The sequence below is a fragment of the Elephantulus edwardii genome, unplaced genomic scaffold (assembly GCF_000299155.1).
Source record: "Elephantulus edwardii isolate Elephantulus edwardi_28Jun2011 unplaced genomic scaffold, EleEdw1.0 scaffold00039, whole genome shotgun sequence".
Taxonomy (NCBI): domain Eukaryota; kingdom Metazoa; phylum Chordata; class Mammalia; order Macroscelidea; family Macroscelididae; genus Elephantulus; species Elephantulus edwardii.
In genome coordinates, this window is record NW_006399789.1 from 11786972 (window position 1) to 11798850 (window position 11879).

Consider the following 11879-nt stretch of genomic DNA (forward strand, 5'->3'; position numbering starts at 1 on the left):
TAACATCAGCTACAATATCCTTGGTATCACGACCCCTTCTAAACCCAGCCTGGACTTCTGGCAATTCTCTGCTGATGTGCTGTTCCAGTTGTTTTTGGATAATCTTCAGTAGAATCTTGCTTGCATGTGAAATCAATAGGCTTAAATAAAAACAACCAATTATAGTGGATTATTGTCATTACGTGCTGTTGAGTTACCAGTGATATATAGCAACCCTATGTACAGCAGGTCTGAATTCTTCCCTGTCTTGAGCCAGTCTCACTAATTCTGACACACCATCTTTTATTGTCCCAGAAATTGTATCGATCTATTTAGTCCAGTGTGTTCCTCTCATGCACTGTCCCTCCACCCTTCTGAGCATGATGTCCTTCTCCATGGACTGATCTCTCCAGGCCACATGCCCAAAGTAAGTGAGGCAGAGCTTCAAAATCCTAGCCTCCAAGGAGAGACTTAGTTTCACCCTCTCCAAGACAGACCTATTTGTGTTCTTGGCAGTCCACGGTATGTCCAAGACTCTTCTCCAGCACCACAACTCGAAGGCATCTATTCTTCTTCTGTTATCCTTAGTCATTTTCCAGCTCTCTGCAGTATAACAAGTAATTGTGAAGACCAAGGCCTGGATTAGGTCTTCCTTAGTCTTTAGGCTGACTTTCTTGCTTTTCAGCACTCTGGAGAGGTCCCTGACAGCAAATTTTACCAATACGACTCATCTTTTGATTTCCTGACTGCTACTGTTAAGAGTGTTGATTGTAGAGCTAAGCAAGCTGTATTTGTCAACAACCTCAATCTCTTCTCCACAGTGAAAAGTATTTATGCAAAACCAAGAATCAATTTTATTCTCAGTGGAGAAAGACTAAAAGCATTTTCCTTGCTAACAGCAACCAGATAAGGATATCTACTGTCACCACTTCTAGTCAATATTGTACTGGAAGTGCTTGATAGGGAAATATGACAAGAGATGGAAATAAAAGATGTCCAGATCTGCAAAGAGATGATTAGAATATTGCTATATGCAGGAATTCTTAGAAAGGAGCAAGAACACATAATAAGTACAAGTGGTTAACATACTTAGCTAATAAAAAAAAAGGTTAATATTCAAATTCAGCCTAAGATGCTTCAGAACCTATTAGCCTGGCAATCTTCTTCTGAAAATATAGCCATTGAAAACCCTATGGCACAATAGATGACATTAAGTCAAAGATGACTCAGTGATAACAGATTTCATTTAATAAATAAGCCAGCAAACTAGGATATGCCGGTGTGCCTAGATTTTAGAAGTTGTTTATTAAATAAGTTATACTTCTAAGAAATGGGCAGGACTTCCGCTGTCAATGAATCTAAGATACAAAAAATATATAAATGAAAAACTGTGTAACTAAAGTATGATTATTTTAAAAAAAATAGTAATATTTCTCTCTCTGCCAAAGTCATGCACTTAGTCACTGATAGGAAGCTAAGTAATAGGTTCATATTCTGTTCTTTTTTGTTTAAAATGGAACACAGATCTTATTGGAAAGAACAAAAAGAATTCTATATTCCATTGCCTTAAAGCAACAGGATCATTAGAATTAGTCAGTGGGAGTTAGTTGTAGACCTGAGAAGAAATCAAGATGAGCTTGATGAAAACCGGGAAGTTTGCCTGAAGGATATTTAAAGAACTGAGCAGATACTAATATATCCTTTCTCTAGAGATCCCACTGTGTTTCTAATAATCAGATTCTATTTCTGGTCCAACTTCTAATAAAATGTTGGGATTCCAAGTCAACACCCTGAACATGTGCTCTTCAAAGGGATTAGAATATGTCTTTGGGAAGGTGTTGTTGTTGTTAAGTGCTGTCTAATTGAGGAGAACTCATAGTGACCCAATGAACAACAGATCTAAACCTTGTCCTATCCTGTGCCATCCTCACCATCTCTGCAGCCACTGTGTCAGTTCATCTTATTCAGATGACTCTCTTTCACTGACCAACCATCTTTCCAAGCATGATTTCCCTGTCCAAAGAATAGCCTCTCCTAGATCATGCCCAAACTATGTGAGATGAAGGTTAGTCATCGTTGTATGCAAGGAGTACTCTGGTTTCACTTTCTCCAAGACATATCTGCAGTCCATGGGATATTAAGCATCCTTCTCAACACCATAACTGAAAGGCTTTGATGATTCTTCTTCTGTCAACCTTATTCTTTTTCCTGCTCTCAAATGCATAGCAGGTGAATGGAAAAACTAATTGTGGATAGATATTTATGCTGTCAATCCAAAGACAGGTGGCTCGAATTCATCAATTGCTTTGTGGAAGAAGAGATGGACAATTACCTCCGGTGTGGTTTATAATCTCTGAAAATCCTCTAGAGAGTCAGCGATGAGTCAGTTCCAACTCAACAGCAATGTAGGGTGGGATTTTTAAAAAATTTTTTTATTTTATCCTTGTTTATTTACAAAGTTTGTATACATTGTTTTTCACACTGAGTCTTTCCCATGTCCTTAAGTCCAAAACCATAAAGTTCATCAGAGACAAAGTGAGATCAAGCTTAGATGTCCTAGTCTGTGGTATAAAGAGACTGCCAAACACAGCCAGAAATGCAGTCTGTAGAAGATAAAATTGATAAATGGACCTCTCTAAAGATGAAATCAATGATGTTATTTTATAATTACCACATTCACTTGGATCACCCTTTTAGAGAATAGGAACAAATATAGACCTCTTCTAATCTGTTGGCCACACAGACAACTGTCCTACAAATTTCCCAGTATAGACTAGTGAGTGCATCCAAAGCGGCATTTGTTAATTGAAACAAGCCAATTGGTATCTCATCAATTCCTGGGGCCTTATTTTTTGCCAATGAGTTCAATTCAGCTTCCACTTCCTCTTTTATTACCATTGGCTTTTATTCATGTAATACTTTCTGAAATATTTCAGTGTCAATTATTTCTTTCTGGTACAGTGTCTCTGCGTATTTCCTCCATCTTCTTTTGATGCTTTCTGGGTCATTCAATACATTGTCCATAGCATCTTTCAACATTGAAGCACTAGGCCTAAATTTGTTTTTTCAGTTCCTTTAGCTTGAAAAGTACAGAGTTCTTCCCTTTTTTATTTTCCAATTCCAGCTCTCTGCACATTCTATTATAATACTTTGGTTTGTCCTCTCAAGCTGCCCTTTGAAACCGTCTGTTCAGCTCTTCTACTTTGACATGTTTTCCTTTAGATTTTGCTTCCCAGTCTTCCAGCGCAATCTTTAGAATCTTTTCTGATATCAGTTTTGGTCTTTTCTGTCTCCTCTGCTTTTATAATGACCTTTTGCTTTCTTCATGGATGATATCATTGCTATCGTCCCACAACTCATCTGGTCTTCTATCATTGGTGTTCAATGCCTCAAACCTATTCTTAAGATGAACATGAAATTCTGATGGAATCGATTCAAGATCATATATTGGTTCATGTGGACTTATTTTCATTTTCTTCAGCCTCAATTTGAACTTGCATATGAGTAAGTGATGATCTGACCCACAGTCTGCTCCTGGCCTAGTTTCGACTGCTGATATTGAACTTCTCCAGTGATTTCTTCCACAAATGTAGCCGATTTTATTGCTATGCAGCCCACTAGGTGACATTTATGTACAAAGTGGTCTTTGTGACTTTTAGAAAAAGTATTTGCAATGAATAAATCATTGTAAATACAAAATTCAATCATTTATTTACACTCTTAGTTCAATTAATGCCCTTGTTACAAGCAATCAGGAAATAAATAGATACATTGCAAAGGGAAAATCTGCAGTTAGGGACATTTCCAAATTATTGAGGAGTAGTGATGTCAGTTTGAGAACTAAGGTGCTTCTGATTCAGGCCATGGTTTTTCCCATTACTAGCTATGTATCTGAGACCTGGACAATGAATAGGGATGACAGAAAAATAATTTACACCTTTGAGCTGTGGTGTTGGAGAAAAGCACTGAACATTCCATGGACAACCAAAAAAAAAATTAATAGATATGTCTTGGAGAGGATGCAGCCAGAGAGCTCTTTGGAAGCAAGAATAATGAGGCTTTGCCTGACATACCTTGGACTTATTGCTAGGAGGTGCTATTCCTTGGAGAGGGATATGATGTTGGGAAGGGTGGAGGGTCAGCAAAGGAGAGGAAGGCTCTCAACCAGGTAGATTGACAAGATGATTGCTGCAATGAGTTCTTGTGTGTGAGGATGGCGTGGAACAAGTCTGGTTTCAGATCTTTTTTTCATGAGGTCATTATGAGTTGAAATCAACTCAGTGGTATCTATCAACAACAACAGAGATTAAATCCCTGTGTGATTAAATTTTTTTTCCAACAGAGTGAAAAGAAAACTTACTGACTGTAAAAAAAAAAGTCATACCATTCCAGACAAGGGTTTAATATCAAAAGTTTACAGAATCCTACACGGCCTCCACAGGAAAAAGACTGATAACACAGTTATAAAATGAGCAAAATATGTAGAAAAATTTTTCACAAGCGAAGATATTTGGATGGTCAACAGACACATGAAGAAATGCTCCAAATCACTGGCAATAAGAGAGATGCAAATCAAAACCACAAAGAGATAATATCTCACTCCAGTAGCAGTGGCAAACTCTAACAGGATAGCAAGTAATGTGGCCAGATAGGAATTCTTATACATTATTGGTGGGATTGTAAAATAATATAACCACTGTAAAAAAGCTATACAGACAGATTGCATATTATCCTGCTATTCCACTGCTTGGAATATACTCTGAGAAAGTAAGAACTGAGGCACAAACAGAGACTTGTATACCAATGTTCAAAACAGCATTATTCACCATTTCAAAAACATGAAAATAGACTGAAGGTCCAATTACAATGGAATGGATTGAGAAGTTTTGGTATCTTCACACAATGAAATATTACACAGCACACAGGAGAAATGATTTTGTAAATTACTACCTCACTTAAGAGGGACTGGAGAGCATTATGCTAAGTGAACAAACTCAGTCCCATAAGGACAAATATTGTATTAAACTATCATTGCAGGACGAGTATGAGGATCCAATATGGAGTGGAAGCAGAAGGGTGAGGATGGGCAGGAGTGGAGCATTAATGATGGGAGTGAACAACAGTGTTTTTGAGGTGTCTTGTTTACCATTCTAGGGAAAGGATGGTGAAACTTCACCCCATACATTTTGTGGATATTGTCAGGAGAGACTAGTCTTTGGAAACGATATCATGCTGGGAAAGGCAGAAAGTAAGGGGGAGAGAGAGAGAGCGCCTCAACAAAATGGATTTACACGATGACTATAACAATGGGCTGGAGTATATCAGAAATTCTAGGGATGGCGTAGCATAGGACAAGGTTCAGATCAGGTGTGCAAAGGAACTCTATCAGCCATAGTCAACTAGACCATATAAAAAACCAACAAACATTCTAGAGCAGGTGTATTCTGTCTTTATTTTATCTCCTCGGGACATACATAAATGTTTGCCTTAGTTCACTGATGTGTGGCCAGCTCTTTTGTGAGAATGATAAGTGTACTTGTTCAGGTGTATAGTTTTGGTGGGCTTCCCCCCCAAAAAAATGGACTTTTTTTTTAAAAGATGTCATCATTTTGCTAATGGTTGTTTTTTCTGAATGTAGATTAAAAAAACTATGTGATATTAATATGAGATATTTTAAAAAGCTATTTTTGTAGGATGCTCTGGTGGCTTTAGTAGTAAGAAACTGAGCTATCAACCCATTGGTAGGCAACTTGAACCCACTCTATGTGAAGGGACTGAAGATGGGCATGGACGGAAGACGTGGAAGGAAGGTGGACAATCTCCTGTGCCATTTACTGCCTCTGAAAAGATGCTGTAGACTCAGCTATGTGTCAGTTCCGACTCAATGGTACAGAACAACATCATTGTCTTAACCCTACCTCAAATTGTTTAAAACAGAATCGATGAGATTGAGTCATCAGCATTTTTAAAAAGCTACCACAGTAGTTCTAATGCCAAGACTTTAAATTATTTGTTTACATTTTTAAAAGCTTAAATGATCTGTTTCAACTTTTAAAAGGAGTGTCCTACAGAGTCAATGCTTCTCACCATTTGCTGCCCTTGAAATGATTCCCCTCATCTCTTGCTGTGGTGATATGTCTTTGTGTCAAGTCCTTTTCACTAAGCTATGGCCCGTTTTTCAATAGCTTCCTAAGTCTTTTTTCAACCCCAGTTCCCACTTTTATCCATTTGTTCTCCACATGGTTGCCATTTCAAGTCATGCCTAACTGAACGGGAATATGGTATTTCCTGCCTAAGAAGTCACTTGCTTTCCAGTAACCATACCATATTGGATTAGCTCTTACTCTCTCTAGTGCCCTCTCCCTGGCCTCAGCCTTCACTGCCCACACTCTGATTTTGCCACTCGCAGCCATTCTCCTGTGACACAGTGTCAGGCTTGGCAGCCACAGGGTGGCTACTCTGGTCCACCTGGGCTCAAAATCTCCCAGACGAGTCACTCAAAGTGTGCCTGAGAAAGTACTAGATATTTGAAAGGATATTTTGACTTTTACACTGTAGAAAGCACAGCAAATTACTGAAAAGGAACACCATCACCGGGAAAACAAACAAAAACCATTTTCTTCAAGCTGTTGCCAGCAAGTAGACTCAGACTCAGGGTGGTCTTATGTGCTTAATCTAGAATTGTTCTAAAGGTTTCGCTGTAAACTTCTGGAAGTAGATTGCCCAACCATTCTTGCATGGTGATTAAAACCCACGCAGGTTCTAACTACTAAGCTTTTGGCTAAGAGCAATCTTGTTACTGTCACCATCTTCAGAAGGGTTTTATTTTCTGATTTTCCCCCAGTGCAATGTGTGGATTCCTTCCTCCACCTGCGTATCTCCAACAGCTTCCAAGTTCTCTCCCTTTCATTATACAGACTCACCTTGACACACTTCCATGATCCCAAATTTATTTCCCCAGCCCTCATGGGATCCTCTGAAAAGATTGAACTTTTCAGTGATTTTATCTTACTTCAATTCAAAATCAACACCCTTGGTATCAGCAGTCAGGAGAGCAGAAGTGTTTCTTTGCGAAAGTCAACTGCCAGGGACCTCTCCAAAGGACTATGAAGCAATTATGTCAGTTTGAAGATTGTTTCAGGCCATGGTCTTTTCAATCACTGGTTATGCAGCTGAACAATGCATAAGGATGAAGAAGAATTCGTGCCTTTGAGCTGTGGTTTTGAAAAAAAGTATTGACTATCCCATGGACAAAAGAACAAACAGATATGCCTTAGAGAAAGTGCAGCCAAAGCTCTCCTTGCAGGCATGGGTGGTGGCAAAGCTTCGGCTCACTTACTGTGGGCATGTCATGAGGAAGGGCTATTCTTTGGAAAGGAACATCACTCTTGGGGAGGTGGAGGGTCAGTGAAAGGAGGAAGACCCTTAACGAGACGGACTGGCACAGTTTCTACAGCAATGGACTCAAGTATATTATAGGAGATGATAAGGACAGTACGGGATAGGACAGGGTTCATATCTGTTGTTCACTGGGGTGCTATGAGTAATATTCAACTTGACGGCAACCAGCAACAACATATGAGATCTGTTCAAATCAAAGTCCTCCCCCATTAAGTAGTTTCCATAGAGGACAGCTTAGAAATTATTATGCTCTGTAACCAATTAATTGATCTCAGTAATTGATTTCTGCCAAATAAATTGTTTTCCTGATGACACCGTTTCCAGATATAGTATAGAAAGTCCTGCTAAATTTGAATTTCAAATGATAAATAACAAAATACTTGGAATATTATTGCTTTATTATGGGTTATTGAGTAAGAATTGACTCATAACTGACCCTCTAGGGAATTTTCAGAGGTTGTAAATAGAATTGGAATAGATTTCCTATCTTCTTCCCATGGAACAGCACACACACGCGTGCATGCACACACACACACACACACACACACACACACACACACACACACACACTCTTTCGAAATGCTCAATTCACATTTAGCTGTAGGGTCTGTACTTGGCAGTCCAGCAGGAGGCTTCTGGAGAACATTTCTGCCCTGTCTTTCTCTCTGACTATGCATGCTGCCATCGACCCCACCAGGGGTCACATCCTTGCTTGCTACCAAAGGTTGGATAACGGTTCACCTCTTCTCTCTAAGACAGCCAAAATCTCTATGCTCTGTGAAATCCCGGCTGCTTTGCTCCTCACTCACTCATCTAGGCTTTGTCTCTAGGCTTGTCTTTCCTCAGTCTTATTAAATTTTATAGCCCAACTCTACTGGGAAGAAGGCATGACAACACCCAGGAGAAAGCCTGGCTAACACAGGACTGGAGGCTAACACTACCTTTCTTTTCAGTAATAGAAGTGTCACCCTTTCTTGAATCTCATCAACATGCTGGAGTATCATGCACATGAGGAAGGCACCTTCCAGGGCAAAGTTTTCCTCTTTGTTCAGTAGGTCACTATGAGTTGGAGTCAACTTCATTGACCCTAACTACAACCAGAGTCTCCACTATAAAAAGACCTGGAAAACCCCTGCCATCAAGATATAAAACCAGAAAACCCAGAACATTCCAGGAAACACAGTAGGAAAGTTCTGCTCTATGAGCTAGAGGTGCATTACAGGGGAGCTGACAACAATAACAACCTTCCAGGTAAATAAGTAAAGCTTTCTCTCTATATCAGATATCTGGCACAGTTGGGTGGAAGAAAGCTTATATCTTAAATATCACAACATTTGCCCACTTCCTACTTCACCTTCTCAGCTAGTGATTGAGAAAGAGCTTGCCTTAAACGGTGCCTCAAATCTTGCTTCTAGTGTATCAAATTGAAAGGGAAAATGAGCTGATGAGTCCTTCCCCCCCCCCCGCCCCGCCCCCGTTTATCTATTAGGGAGCAAACATTCCCTTCTAAACCCTTGCCTCTTCTCAGGGCTCTGTTGTGTGATTATTTATGGTCAGTTCTGCAATCTTATTCCATAAAATCCCTGCATGAAGTTTGCACAGTACTTAGGGGGCAGTGTTTAATGACGAATAGAGTGAGAAACACCAGGCAAAGCACACAGTAATAACAGTACATAAATTTTCTTTTCATTTAGTATGAAAACACCTGATTTCCCTCAACATTGTAAACATGTCACGTTATTAAGCAGTGGAGGGCTGATGAATTTAGACTTTCCTTCAGGCATTATTTTGAATGGAAAATGGACTTTCATTCTATGTGCGCCTTTTGCTGCTAATCACTTTGATTTCTTTCAGTACATGTTGGTACATTTTAATTAAAAAAAGAAAATCTGAGGGGAGAAAGTAACTGAGAAGTTTTCTCAGGGTGGGACTGGCTGCCTTAAGGACATGTCACTTCTTATCTTACTGAGAAACAGAAATGGAGGGAATACTCTCGGGTCCTAATCAGCCAATATCTCGTACTTGGTAATTAATAAATATGACAATAGCTAAGTATTAGAGGAAATTCTGCTAGGAACTTTCTTTTGGGACAAAATGTAAGAAAGACATGCTTGTTAATTATGTACAATGCCATCATTAGTTAAGGAAGGGAGTTTCAAGTAACTAAGACATCTTAGATATAAAGTTAAAAGTTAAGTCCCTTCCAGTCTAAATTACTGCCCTGGCAGACAGACAACAACCTCCTTCCAGCTGAGCTCACAGTTTGCAGTCTCATTAGTGTGTGATTTGTTGTCTAGCACTTAAGTTCTGTCAGTTGTTCCAAAATGAACATCTATTTCTAGTATTCATTTAGGTGTCTTAAAAAAATTAAAAAGATATTGTGATTTGAGGGAATGTTTACAGTGCAAATTGTGTTTTTTAAGGCAATTATTCTTACACTCAGCAGTCCCTCAAATCACAGTAAAAAAGAACATGCTGTATGAAATCAGAAAAATTCTGCTGACATGAACTTCTAGAACAAGTAAAACTAACTCTTGGGAAAAAGTAAGGGTGGAAGTTCCCTAGGAGTGGTGGAAGAGAGGGGCATAGTCCTACAAGGATAAATAGTGTATAAAAGTGTTATTGTAGAATGAGTATAAGGATCCAGGAGGGGTGGGGGAGGCTGAAGCAGAGGGATGTGGATGTGCAGGGGTAGGGGGAATTAATCTTTGGGTTGTACAATTTCATGAGGGGGTGAGGGAAATTGAAAGAATTTGTTCAAATTTGTATTCAAATTGAGTAAATAAACTAGTAGAAAAAATATATATAAAAATTTTTTTTAAAAAAAGAGGGACATAATGAAAAGTACCAATGTGCTTTCTCTTTCATGTTTAAGTAGTTTGGTGGTTACAGGAGTGTGTGCACTTTTTTTTTAAAAAAAAATCTGAACTAATAACAGTTAAAATCTGTGATTTTTTTTCCCCCAGGATATAAATTAAATACAATTTAAATAATTCAAGAAAACAAAAACATGCATGCATCATCTAAAAAAAATTAAAAATAAATAAGAGAGGTAGACTGGGAAGGAAGGAGGGAAGGAAGGAAGGAAGGAAGGAAGGAAGGAAGGAAGGAAGGAAGGAAGGAAGGAAATTCCAATCTTTATGACCCTAGCATTGGTGTCAGCACGGGAGTTTTAGTGACAGAAGGGAGAAAGGATAAACTTATGTACCCCCAAAACTACTGCATGGATTAGTACAGACTGTTGAGATGTTCACATGATCAAGCACTGCTCTCCATTCCACTACTGGAGGCAGGTCTACCAAGAGTCAGGGAGAATAGACCAAACATTTTTCCAAGAAACAAAAACTATGATGTGATCCCCGGAGCTGAGATCGCCTAGGCTGACTGCTTCGAGAGACTATGTTTTCTAGGTCACTAGGTGATAACAATTATGACATGGGAGGCTGTGGAGTGCAGGAAAGGAGAGAGAGAAGATGAGGGTTAGTGGACAAAGGGGCCTAAGATCCAAGCCTGTAATACATGCTCCTGAGAAGTGTGGCCAAACTGCAGAGTGACATGAAGCGAGGTGCCAGAAGTCATCCAGGGCACCACACTTCAGAGAACAAAAGTGTTCTAATATATAACAATTTAAAATTCTTGTGAACTAAGCGGTCTTAAACCCCTTCCCCTTACATGCACAGTCCCTCCACTTCATCTCATAATCTTTTGACCATCATGTAAAATGAAAGAGGAGGTTGCAGGGTGCCGTAGTCAGAAGGCTGTACAGCACTTTAAACAGAGTATATACTAAGTATAACGTGTGAAACCACTTATCTACTCAAATGAAGAATGCCATTTCTCTGAAGGGTTGACAAGATAACAGTCTGATTCAGGTCAGGACAGGAGTCACCATTTCTAGTTGGATAGTCATACATGCTCTTGGCTGTCAGTGACAGAAACCATGGCCAAATTCCATTTAAGAAACAAACCAGAAGAACCTTTTGTTGGTGTATGAATTGGAAAAATCCAAGAGTGGTTATTACGTAGAATTATATTTCGCCTCCTGACATGCTAAAACTAAATACTGAAACCAACAATTTTTTAAAAAGGTCAAAAGCTACACTGTAGTCAATGAGTATTGAGTCCATTTTGACTCGATAGGGACACAGCCACACTGCCCGACTCATCTCTCTTCCATGGAGCAGCTGTGGATTTGAGCCATGGACTTGTACAGGAGCTGTCTAATATTAGTCTCCAGTGACCCCAGCCCATCTGTAACAAAACCAGCTACGCTCAATTTCCCTGTTCTCTGTATATTTAGGTTCCTTATCAATATGATGTAAAGGATGGTCCTTATATTTCAGGCAGACATCGTCACTGGAGCCGTGATCTCAAAAAGACAGAGCTTTGAAGAACTCATTGCCTCTGACACACCCATCCCAATTACCCCAGTCACTGAATCAATCCACCTCATAGAGGGTCTTCCCTGCCTGCGCTGTCCCTCTACTCTACCCAGCATG